The 13,314-nt window shown below is 42.1% G+C and overlaps 1 long non-coding RNA gene across 7 annotated transcripts in view; it reads left to right on the forward strand.

Moving 5' to 3' along the window:
* Nucleotides 1–13,314, forward strand: part of LOC106731059 — a 104,040-nt gene that overhangs the window by 1,633 nt on the left and 89,093 nt on the right. For 3 of the 7 annotated variants that reach the window (XR_004319777.1, XR_004319776.1, XR_004319770.1), the window contains exon 1: nt 1,470–1,648. The exons of 1 other annotated variant lie outside the window; for it this stretch is intronic. This is a non-coding gene — a long non-coding RNA (uncharacterized LOC106731059). Of the gene's footprint in view, nt 1–1,453; nt 1,649–13,314 lie in introns of those variants that run through there. 3 more of the 7 variants (XR_004319778.1, XR_004319772.1, XR_004319780.1) reach the window with 2 other exon arrangements.

The raw sequence follows: 13,314 nt of genomic DNA on the forward strand, positions 1-13,314 counted from the left end.
CAATTTCATTTGTGATCCTTAAACCTCAGACAAGTGTTTGTAAAATGAAAAGCAGGTTTGTGCGCGCATGGTTTCTTTTCATTTCAAATAAAAAAGGGAAAAGCCTCATCTCACTGGGAAAAGAAATCAGTCTATTTCACAAACCCCTTAGAATGTGAGTCAGAAATAATTGATCCACTCTCTCCAATCATTGCATTTGGACACATGAAATGACTTTTCTGGAAACTCTCAAATGCTATTTTCTAGAAGTTTAACCACCCGCTAGTGTGTAGGAAAGTGCAGCCTTACTGTAAGTAAGCAGGGAGTTGCATCCTTCACGTGTCTTGACCCTGGTTCTCTGCAGGTCTGCGTTGTACTAAGCAGGCAGCGGGTGCTTCACAAACGTCTCTTCAAAGAGCTGATGGATCTGAAAATGAGAGGAGCATACTGGGGAGTATTACCGCACTTCTCCAAGTGATTATTGCCACAGTAGTTTTAGAGGCTAGAATGGGAGTGACAGACTCAACAGAAATCTTTCTCTCAATAAGTGTATTCATTTATTACTGAAAGATCTACTCTGTGCCAGATACTATTTTGAGCCCTGGGGATCAGCAGTGAACAAGACAGGCAAGATTCTTGATTCCAGGGAGCTTCCTGCCTGGAGACGGGAGACAGATATTAACAAGGGAAACACGTGAATGAACAAGGTAACTTTACACAGAGCTAAATTCAGAAAGACGTTGAAACAAGATGCTGTCATATAATAGAGAGATTTGTAAGGGGCGCAGACAGCATGCTACTCAGGATAGAAGGTGTTTTTGTGGAGACAAACTCAGCCAGGCAAAGACCTGAGGCCAGAGAAAGGGCCGGCAAAGATAAGCCTCAATATTTCATAAAATAACAATACAGGACTGGGAGTGGGGAGGGTATGGCTCAGTGATAGAGCACGTACCTAGCATGCATGAGGTGCTGGGTTCAATCCCCAGCACCTCCATTAAAGTAAATAAATAAATAGATAAGTAAATAAATAAATAAGCAAACCTAATCACCTCCCCCCTAATAAATAAAATAAAATTTAATTAGTAAATTAACTAAGGAGGACAAGAGCAGCTGTGCAGGGGTGAGTGCAGGGCTTGGGCCAGGCTTGGGGAGTGAGGCTTGAATATTAGTAGGGGCTGGTGGTCGGGACAGTGAACCCTCCAGCCTGACCACGGATTCTTGGATCACAGACTGACCCTTGTTCATCTAGTACCTTGTGGAAATAAGAGTTCGGAACCGGGATTTATTTTTAATGCACTTTTTATTCGGCATGACTTTGGACTTACAAAAATGCTGCAATGATGGTACTCTGCACCCAGGCTCCCCTGGTGTTAACAACTCGTGTAGCTATGAGCCCTTTGTGAAAATTAAAACATTAACTTTGGTTCATTACTATTGACTAAATTACAGATTTACTCAGATTTCACCAGTTTTCCCACAAATGTCTGTTTTCTATCTCGGGATCTAATCCAAGATGCCATATCGCGGATAGAGAATTTTCCGAAATACGACTTTTGCCATTTCCTGAACAACCTGTGTGAGTAAATGTGGGTAGTGGCTACCAGCTGCAAGCTGGTAAGTTCTACAACTTACTTCCTAGCGGTTCATTTTTACTGCTGCTTTATTTCACGTGAGTACAAGCCACGTCTCCCCTCCCCTGTGTTTGCTCACCCCATACTTTCCCAGCGTAGTGTTGGGATTCACCTAATGGTCCTTTCATAGTGATTTTAACAACCACTGGGTCAACTTATTTCCTTAAAAGTTTTAAAAAAATGGACTACTTTTGCAGAATGAGTTTTAGGGAAGCAACCGCTGCCTCCCAACCCTTTATCTGGCTATTTCACTCCAGCAAAACCTGTGAGAAGTCTGACTCTTCATCACCTGGTTTTGTGCAGTTTATCAAACTACCTACCCGTATCACACCTGTTGTCTGGGTCTTTACTTCACAGCTAATTTCCCTCTCTTGAAGACAGGAATGTTATTTTATTCATCTTTAGAGACCGCCTACACTTAGAACGTTCCATTTATTCACTGATTCTTTCAAACTGGTACCTAGTAATCCACGGGGATGTGCCAGGTAATGGGCTGGGTGCTGGCAAAATAGAGTTGGATTAGCCAAAGCTCCCACCGCCAAAATGCTCGTGCTTTTGGTGGAAGTCAGAGATGTCTTTATTCCCATTTAGACTTCCCACACCAGCACGGCACCTGGAGTTAAGTAGGTGCTCCGTGAATGTTTGAGAAGACCTGACAGCAGTGGAGAGAACAGGCAAGATGCTCAGGTGTCTGATTCAGTGGTTCAGTAGGGTCATTATGAAGGTCATGGGACTAGGACAGAGTGAGTTTTGATATACTGTGTGAGAAAGAATTAGCATAGCTGGGTGACCAATGGGATGGGGGAGTTAAGAGAGAGGGAGGAGGAAGTATGCTTCTGAAATTTCCAGCGTGAGATATGTTGTCTGGGATACAGGAAGAGGAAGAAAGCTTGGAGAACGGTGGTGGAGAGGAGGAAGGGAGATGGGGAAAATGAGTTTAGCAGGGAACATTTAGTTTGAGAAGAATTCCATATCATAGATGATCTGCAAATACCTCTTGGATGAGTGAAGATAGGAATGGATTGTTACTTGAGTATCAGTGGGCAGATGGGGAGGATGGACTAAATGGGGAGAATTTTTTTTTTTTTGGGTGTAAAATTCTGAGTTTATGGTGCCAGTGGCCCAGCAGTTTTGGCAGCTGGAGCAGGTAAAGGAGGGGCAAGGACAGGTGGCACAGGAGCTGGGCCCTAAGCATGGATGGAGTTTGGTTGGGGGGTGATTTAACAGAGGTGTAAGGTGGGCTGGAGCCTCCTGTCTGCAAGGGAGTGGACTCATCAGAAGTTTTTGAGGGAGAGTTGGGTAAGTACTAGTGAAGATAAGGAAATGTGGGAACAGATCACAAGGTCCTTACGTAAGAGGCTGAAGTTTGGGCATAATTTCTGAGAATATAGGCTTTTGAGAAGAGCGGTGAGGGTAGTCAAAATTATGCATTTGGAGGACTTTTTTTTTTTTTTTTGATCAGCGATGTTCAGATATACTTGGACAAGGGGATCTGGGGGCTGTTTGGTTAGTCCAGGAATAAAGGGAAGGGATTTCATGGTGCTTGTTTCATGCCCCCTTGTGGTCTCCGTTGCTTGGCACACCCTCCCCCACTTCCCTGCCTCCTTTTAGTTTTGCGCCTGCCTGCGAGGGTCAGCCTCCTTCTCATCATCCCTTAAGACTCAGCTTCAGTGCAGCCCCCTCGGGGAGCTCCCCAAAACCCCGGGGCAGGACTGCTCCCTCCCTCCTTGGCGCTGCCCCTGCGCTGTGTTTCTATGCTCCTCTCACACTGGGTGGTAAAGTGTTCTCTTGATTATCTTACTTTCTAGTACACTGTGAGCTACTTAAGAGACAGACATACCATCCTTGGGTTCCAGAACTCTGCCTAGCACATAGTAGGCACTCAATCAATTGATTTAAATTATATTGGATAAATTAATGACAGGGAAAATGGAAAGAAAAGAATGAATCAAGGGTGTATTTGGAGGATAAAACTGGTAAGATTTAGTGATTAATTTAATTAAGAGAAGACCTGTAGAGTTGATGTATTCATTGAAGGTAGAGTGCAGGTGGTGAGCTGTCTGGGAGTAAAAATTCCTGCTATTCATAGTACATATATGATATTGTTCTGAAAAGGTACCATATATGTACAAATGTATAGTAATATATAATACATAGATATATTAAAATAATAAATATAGTACACATAAATATGAACAATTATTATACATGTAAATTATATCCATAAAATGCTGTATATATAATGCATATTTAGTATAAATAGTATTTTATAGTTGCCAAACTAAATGTTTTGATTCCAAGAGAAGAAAATTAAATTTAGTGGCTAAGGACTCAGGCTTGGAGTAAGATAGCTATAAGCTTGAATTCCAGCTCTGGCATTTACTGGCTATGTTACTTTGGGCAAATATTTATTCATTTTTGGCCTCAATTTCTCTATCTGTAGAAGGGACATAGAGCTTTGTGGGGCTTCAGTGAGATTATATCGGCTAGGCACATTTACTATGATGCTCAGCGTTTTAAGTGACAGCTGTCATTATCGTTCATGCACATGGAGCAGAATTAAAAAGAGAGTTAGGTAGGAACAGGGTCAGCCCGTTACAACTAACAACTGTGGGGAAGCCCTCGAGCTGAGGACTGGAATTTCTTCTAGGGAGAGAAAATGAGGGATGAGGGAAATAAATCTCTTATAAATTCATGTAATCAAAGGGGAAGGGAAGCGCTCAGTGGTAGAGCACATGCTTAGCATTCATGAGGTCCTGGGTTCAATCCCCAGGACTTCCATTAAATAAATAAATAAATAAATAGACCTAATTAATTCCCCTCCAAAGAATTTAATTAAAAAAATTTAAAATAAATTCATGTAATCATTCATTGAGTGAATGTAATTAAACTGCACTTATCAAAGCATCTGGTGGAAGAATTTCTGTATTTTGTACCAGAAATTCGGGTTGAAATTCTAACTACGTTCATGTGACTAATTGGGAAGAGTATATCCAAGCCAAGGTCACCTTTCTGCATCAGAGCAAAGAGAGTGTGTTAGCCCTGGGTAGAGAGTTATGATTATTGAGATGAGATTTTCTTGAAACCCCATGCTGAAAACTGACACTGCTTATCCATTTTTAGAATACAGGGGGGAAAAATCTGGTTCCTGAAACCTGAGAGGAGTGCATCTTCATATACCTTAATTGAACATTATACTGAAAATATGAAATTTATGAGTAGCTGGTTTGATTCTCCAGCTGATGACCCGGAACAGTCTGTTGCAAACTTCCATAGGTTCCCTTGCTTAGGTTTATGTAAGGATGTGCAGAGACTAACTCATCCTGTTTGCCAGAATTTCTAACTTGTTTCCCCAAATGGGGGGCCTGGGAGCCCAATCTGGGATGAGAAAGCCAGGGGTATGGTGTCCGGGAGGACCCGTGGAATGCCAGGGCTGGACGGAAGGGTGTGGCATCAGCTCCTCAGAGCAGAGCCTCGGGGGGCATCTGTAGAGTCCTTTCTCCTGGGAGAAGATGGAGCAGGGTTCCCTCTGATGCAATCATCCAGCTTGATGATTGCAGAAAAATTTGATTCTGTGTTCTTACGTATTCCACACACACTGGAAGGAGATAGTGAAATGGGGGTCACACATCTGGCTTTAGACCAGGAAAACAATTCTGCTAAAACAAGGGGGCCCAGTGCCCTGGGTAGCTCAAAGGAAGAATTAGGCCCAGTATTGGTTAGATCTTCACCTTAGCCTGCACCTTCAGGTTAAAATATATTTTTTTTAAGGCAAAAAGAAACATGAAGGTACATTTTCTTTATTTTTAAATTTTTTTCTGCATCAGTTAGCATCGTTTTTAAAAGTTTCTTTTAATTATTTTTTTGGGGGGAAGTAATTAGGTTTATTTATTTATATATTTATTCATTTATTTATTAATGGAGGTCTGGGAATTGAACCCAGGACTTCATGCATGCTAAACGTGCACTCTACCACTGAGCTAACCACCCTCTACATTTTCTTTAGATAATTTAATATAGCAATCTAGTTGTCCTTTAAAAGTTGTTTCTTACTATCTACAATTAATATGAACTGGGAAATAACAAAATACTGATGCTGGCTCAGTGGCCAGTCTGGCCCAGGGTTTAGGTGCAGATCCAAGTGGAAATCGTTTTCTTTTTCTTTGAAATCACAATGTTTATTGCCAATGTCATCTGTCACATGGGTTTTAATCCCATCTGTCACATGGGTCTTAATTGCTCGTTTCTGTCCAGGACACCCAGGATATATTTTATATCAGGTATTTATTAATGGCATTAATAAATTGCAAGTTTTATATCCAGTATCATTAATGGTATTAGAACATTGATAATTAGAAGTTGAGTTAGCCTCAAACTTGAATTATCCAGCTTAGGATTTTACAAAAATGCCTCATAGTCGGGATTTGAAGATACATCTTGAGATTATTTCCATATTCATTGAATAATTTTCCCCCCCATACACCAAATCCACCGTAACTGGTTTGATGGAGGGATCTCAGGCTCACTGGGTTGCAAGCATGGTAGAATTTGGCTTTTTAACTCTTACCTTGTCCTGTCAGATCTCTGGATCTGCTGTGTTGTGGGGCCCCTTAAAAATATTTCAGTTTGATTTTTGTAATTTTTCATCTTAAGTTATTAAAAAAAAATCTACCTATTGAATCTGTCAATCTCTTATTCAGCTCAGATCTCCCTCCTCCCTCTAGAGCAGTCTAGGTGGTCCTCGGCAAAGATCTGAAGGGGAGGAATGAGGCATTTGTCTGCTACTTTCTTCTTCCTTCCTCCTTCTTGTGCTTGTTCCTTGGACATTGCAGTGAGGAGGAGGAAGAGGAAAAAAAAAAGTAAAAAGTCATTGACTGTCTTGATTTTCCTTGGTGAGCTGGTTCTGCTTCGTTTTGTTGTTGGTTGGAAGTGCTTTCTTCCCAGGCAAACAATCACTTATTGGTGATGGGCGGTTACCCTACCTGTTTTCCTAGTCGTCACCCCTTATCTAGCTCCTTGCCTCAAGGTTGGAACAGGGGGAGGCCCCAGGCATTTCCACGGGCAAGGAACTGCCTAAGAAGTTCCCGTAGGCATTGGAGGTCCTTCTGTGATGCACCTGTATCTTCCAGTGGATCCCGAGGTGGCAGCCTCAGTGCATCTCCCTATCATGCACATGCCTCATTATCCCCTGCAGTAGACATCTCTCCAGCGCGTCGACGGCATCAATCTCATCTATGTTTTCTGGGCCCTTTAGTTCCTGCAGTGGTTTTCTTCCACCCATTTTCTTAGATAAGGCACTGCAGTGGAACTAAAGGTGCTAAAGAAGTGTACATGGTTAGTTATTTCCTCTTGCCTTTTTCCCCCTCTTTTTTTTAAAGTCCTCTCTGCTCACCCTTGTATGAACAAGCCTTATACTTAGTGCTTCATTATCATGCGCAACTTTTTGCAAGTAGCTGGCTATGCATTTCCAAGCATAAGACTTCCTGAAGGAAGAGGGCAGGTGTAGACAAGGGAGGCCTGAGCTCTGAGTGTGGTATGTTGGCTCAGTGCCTATTAGGGTAGCTGTGTTGGTGTTGTTGTGCCCCTATGTTTGGGGAAATTCTCTGTGACTGTACAGTAAGACTGTCTCTTTATTGTCCTCCACCCTTTTCTTCTAATCTGCCTCATGTCTGTGAGAGAGGGATAACCAGCTGGCATCCCCTAATCCGACAGCGTCTTAGAGTCAGGCTGTATAAACTTGGGGCCAGTTACTTACATTTTTCTGCTTCGTTTCCTTATCTGCAAAATGAAGATGATGTTAGTAATTACCTCGTAAGGTTGTTCAGGGAATGAAGTCAGTAAATACGTGTCGAGGGCTTGAAACAGTGCTATCAATAAATAGCGTATAATGTCAATAAGGTGTTCCTTTGGCTTGCTATTTTGTGTCTTTAAAGAAACCCTCATGCAGGCTGGAAGTAGCCAGAGAGCTCATCAAAAATGTGCTTCCTGTACTCTGAGCTCTTGGCACATGTTCTGTTTGTCTTCCAGCACGCAGTGTGGTGCTTGGCACGTAGTCAGTACTCAGTGGGAAGTGACTGAATGAACAAACATGCTCCGAGTCCTCCTTTCCTCCTTGGCGTGCCCTCTTAGGCACACACACGTGAGTCATGCGGTACAGCTCAGACACCCTGGGGAGGGGAAGAGTGAAGCCTCTTCTGGGCACAGGATTTAAACCATTAAGCACCTGCAAAATCTTAGGGTCAGGCTATATAAACCTGTTTCTTTATATCGACCTGTTGTGCTAGATTACCTCTCCGCCGACCTCACCATTTACTTGGAAAGCTTCAAAGAATTTTGTCGTTGAGAACCTGCTTCCGTGGGTTTCTACTCAAAGCAACGTTAGGACTGAAGATCTTTCCACTTGCTGTCAAGGCTGCCAAGTAGGGTCAACTGAATCATGAGCAGATTAATCACAATTTCAGATGCTGCTTCTAACTCATTACTTATAGCCTGACAGGTTCATAATCCTGAACACCATAATTTTCCCTAGGGTACAGAACTTTTTTATAGTAAACTATTCTTTTTTTCTTTTTTTTAACATGAAGTCTATAAAAGAAACACAATCTCTACAATCTCTTTTTCTTCAGTAGGGTGCGCTTCAGTTCTGTATACCTATTCAGCTAAAAAAATATGTGTTTTAAGAAGTCACGGTGAGAGATGAATTCATGCATGTACACCCACAAGGAGACACAGGGGCTAAACCTGTAGACTTAGCTCACTGTTTTCAGTTCATAAAATAACTTATGGTCACGAAGTTACCCAAAAATGTGCAGTTTAGCCTTAAGTCACTATGGTTGTGGGTTTGAAGTTTTTAGTTCACAGTCTGCTCCAAAACCATTGTCTGATAAAATACAGCCCTAACTGCTGAAGTTCTGCACTTGTGTTTAAGATCTTGAGAACTTGGATTTTTTTTTGACTGAAACAGCATACTAAATTATACCATTTTTAAACAGGGCTTAGAATAAGATAAATGCATCCTTTAAGAGTTCATGTGGCTCATAGTCTTTGATTATGGACCTTCTTAGAAGCTTAAGTATTAAGAAGTTATCAAGATAATAGTTATATATAATGGAAAGAAAAAAGTATTGTGACATTTACAACAAAAAAATAAGTCTCCCACTCCAATCTTTATTCCAGTGGCGACTTCCTTTACCTTTCCCATCTCTCTCTTCTGGTAGATATTATGATGTTTCTAAATAACTTATATATTGCCATGTCTTAATCTAAAACTTCTAGGCTTTTGTGGCTTTTATGATAAGAGCTTTTTCCTGTATTAAGTACAATCGTTTCTTAATTCTTCATACAGTTATGCTATCTTTCTTAACTGCTGATTAATGCTTCACTCATTGTACACATGCAAATGTTGTTTGACAGACACAGGTAGTTTTATCTTTCTTAGACATTTCACTTGTCCTGTTTCTCACTTAAGTAATTGACTGTCTACCTATTTTTAATTTTAAAAAGATGTGTCATCATGCACATTTCATAACCATGGAATTATATTTTCACCCAGAGCCATCTCTTCTCTGTCATGTTGTTTCAGTCTTGCCTGTTTGTCCTTCGAACCTGTTATCTAATGCCACAATTTTCAATAAATTGGGGCAGATTTATATGGCTTGACGATATCACCTTCTAAATCATAAGAAATATGTTGAGAGGAGAAACTTAAACATATATCAGTTTTAATGAGGACACCAAAAATGTGTATCTTTTTTCTCATGTGTGACTTGCGCTCAGCCCATCATGAACCTAGCGTGGTTCTGGCTAGTTCTCAATGCGTGTAACTTGCAGTAACCTGGGCACTCTTTCTGGTCCTGATAATCACATGTGACATAAAGCAGTAGTGATCTGAATGATTTCCAGGTGCCCCATGACCCTGGGTACTCGTAGTCCTTGTGAATAACTTGAAGTCAGCAAACTGAACCGGAAGCTCTTTTGTTTCCTCCTCCAGATTGGCTTTTATGGCACACTTGTGTTCTGGTCCTTTCAACCACATTTGAGGGATTATTACGGATAGTGAGGTTGGGCTTCTACCTTGGCATTGCTGTAAATGAAAGCACAAGCTTAACTTGGCAATTCTCAAGGAAAAAGGAAATGTATTAAATGTAACAGAAGTTATGGACTGAATGTTTGCCCACAAATTCTTGTGTTGAAACTCTGCCCTCTTCATGTGATGGTATTAGGAGATGGGTCTTTGGGACGTGGTTGGGATTAGATTGGGTCACGAGGGTGCAGCCCTCATGAATGGGACTAGTGCCCTAATAACTATTTGAGCTTACTTTCCCTCTCTCCTGCCTGCCATGTGAGAATGCAGTAAGTCAGTTACCTGTAGCCAGAGATGGCCTTCACCTTGCTGGCACCCTGACCTTGGACTTTCAGCCCCTAGAGCTGTGAGAAATAAATTTCCATGGTTTATAAGCCACCTCATCTGTGGGATTTTGTTACAGCAACCCGCTCGAAGACAACAGGACAGATACACATGAACTCTAATGGTTAAGGCAGTGGTCTGTGTTGGCTGTCCTGGACGCTGGCTGGTGCCTTCTCTGGCACTAGTGCACAGCCAGGCACAGAGCTGTCTGCTCCTTCAGCACACAGCACCACAGGAGTTCTGTCCAATCATTTGTTCAGCAAAATGGAGTGCCCACTGTGTGCTGGTACCATGCAAAGCACTCGTATACAGTGGGGAGCAAAGCACAGACAGACTCTGCTTTCCTGGTGCCCTGGAGGTGCCAGATATTAGTTGAATATTTACATGTGGATGTATCATTACAAAGGAAAAGCAGGGTTCTGTGAGTACACATGGGATGTGTAAGTACCAAAGGGCAAAGGCTACTCTTACCTGCTCATGGGGGCAGGGCTGGCGCCTAAGAGGAACTTTGGAAATCTGCAGGAGCTTGATTGTTTGCATCTAAAAATGACTGGAGGCATTTTGTGGGAGAGAAAGAGTGTTAGACGGCCTACAGCACCCAGGACAGCCCTCTACATGAAGTATCGTCTCACTTCACACATGACTTTCAAATATCCTTCTGGATACTTCTGTGTCTAATTATCTGAGCTTGGAACTGAACTCCACTTTACACAGCAATAAAACGTATTTTTGCATGATTTTAACATAACGTAGAATTTCCCAAGAATGTTACTTCAGTGTAAATTGTTATAAGAATATATACTTTATTTGTTTGCAACTTGAGTGGAAGTTGTTCACCACTTTGGAAAATGGTGCTTCTGGTGGCAAAGCTGCTGATGTCACCAGGACAACAAACATGTCTTGGTCTGCATTTGGGGCTCTTTTTTTTTTTTTTTCTTTTTTTCGTTTATCATTGTTCCCTTCCTCCCTCCCTCCCTCCCTCTCTCCCTTCCTTCCTTCCTTCCTTCCTTCCTTCCTTCCTTCCTTCCTTCCTTCCTTCCTTCCTTTCTCTCTCTCTCTCTCTCTTTCTTTTCTTCCTTCCTTTCTTCCTTTCTTCCTTCCTTTGGGGCGCTTTCATTCACAATGTTATATGTATGGAATCACATGCAATATAAAGTATTAATTTACTAGACTTTTTCTTGTGGTCACAACTCATCATTTACACATGGAAATACATACTGCTTTTTATTATATTACTTTTCTTTCTGCTCTATAGCGTGGCTTGGGCACTGCATTGATTGTTTTTAAAATTTTATGTATAGGGAGATTATAGGATTTGTAAATTTAATTTTAAGACAGTAAAGGAGACATAAAATATTTGTCATAAAGAAAGTGTTGGGTCTTACAGAGTTGAGAAGTGCACGTGTGTAACAAAGAACTTTTCAGAATAAGTAACACTTCACTGGAAGGTTGAATGATAAACAGGGGTTAGGGGTTAACTAGGCAAGGGTGAGTGGAGGGCGGGATGGTGCGCAGTGTCAGACAACATGGGCCGGATCTCTCCGGGGGATGGAGGCAGGAAACTGAGAGAATGCTCGTGGGGTTGGTGCTCAGAGAGCAGGACAGAAAGTAGCATTAGGCAAGGCTGGTGGAGGCTGGGGCCTTCTAGGACTTGTAAACTAAGTTAAATTAGATTAAAGCCATTGAAAGGCAGAGGGTGAGGTCATCAGATTTTTGTTAAACAAACAAACAAACAAACCTAAACTGCCTGTAGTGTGGAGAGGAAACTAGAAGAGTTGGAGGCGTTGAGATGCAGGGTGAATTGGGGAGAATGATAGTCCAGGTGGGAGATAACGGTAGCCTGGAATAGTAGGGAGGTGGTGGTTGTGAGAAATATTTGGGAGGTAAACAAATAGACTTTGGAATGAATTGATTGTTAGTTATGGGCAGAAGGGAGGGGACGGTGTCACTTGTGACTTATAGGACTTCGGCCTGTGCAGTTGGGCAGGGAAGCCATTCGCTGAGTGACGGAGCCCTGGAAGGCAGTGGACCTGGTATGAGTAGGGTCAAGATCCCGAGTGTGGTAGAGACGACGATGCCACTGAAACCATGAAGTGGAGAAGCTGAGTAGGCAATGGAGCATAAAGGAAGCTTACAAGGGGTCTGACCTTGAGATAAACTTGGGGTCATTTGTGCAATTTAAGGGGAAGGATTTGTTGTAACTGTATAGGAGGAGGGTGCAGAGTAAAATGAGGGGACAGCCTTGAGGGACCTCACAACGCAGTGGAGAATGGTGGTTCCCAGAGTGTGGTCCTCAGACCAGTGGCAGCAGGATCACCTGGGAACTTGTTCCACATGCAAATTCTTGGACCACCCCGCGCCAGACTTGCTGAATCAGAAACTCTGAGGGTGGGGCCCAGCTCGCTGTGTTCTCACAGTTTACACCACTGGTGTAAGAATGGGAAGGAGCAGCCAGGGAGGTTAGGAGAGGAAAGAAGAGAATGCGATAGCACAGAAGCCAAGGATAAAAGATGAGTCCAGAAGGTGTGAGTCCACAGCAAAATCCTGCTGAGAGGCCCACCAGTAAATTTGACACCTTTGAGGGTTGAGTAACAACAAAAAATATAACTCAGCAACTTTATAACTTCAAAGTTACCCTGTGAGCTCAGGTTTCATAATTCTTTTGAGCATGAGATTTCAAAATTTATGACTGGCTGCAACCCAACATATTAAATGGTGGGTAGCGTTTATGGTTGGCTGTGTTACAGTCCTGCATGTAATCACAAAGAGGAGGGGATGGCAAAAGCAGGGGAAGATGGACATAGAAAGTGACCCTTTATCTATTTTATATATGTTAGCTAGTATCTGCAAATCTCTAACTCCCAACTATGTTAAATATCCTGTAGTAACTTATGGTGGAAAAGATTATGAAAATGAATGTAAGTATGTTCCTGTGTGACTGAAGTATTGTGCTGTACACCAGAAACTGACACAACATTGTAAACTAACTAAACTTCAATAAAAATATATATTAAAAAATGAGAAAGATAAAAAAGAAAGTGACCCTTTGAAGTACGGACTCAGCCACATCCAGACATGGGAACAGCCTGACTGACGGCCTAGCTTAGGGCCCCTGGGACTAGTGTGGGGGTTCCCAGCCCTGACTCTCTTTAAGAATGATCTGGGGACTTTTACAAAGTACTCAAGTCAAGGCCTCACTCCAGGCCAGTCAAATCAGAACCTCTAGGAGTAGGCTGGCTTCCTCATGTTAAAAACACTTCCCAGTTGATTATGATATTCAGCCAAGGTTTGAACACC

This window comes from Camelus ferus, chromosome 5 (assembly GCF_009834535.1).
Source record: "Camelus ferus isolate YT-003-E chromosome 5, BCGSAC_Cfer_1.0, whole genome shotgun sequence".
Taxonomy (NCBI): Eukaryota; Metazoa; Chordata; class Mammalia; order Artiodactyla; family Camelidae; genus Camelus; species Camelus ferus.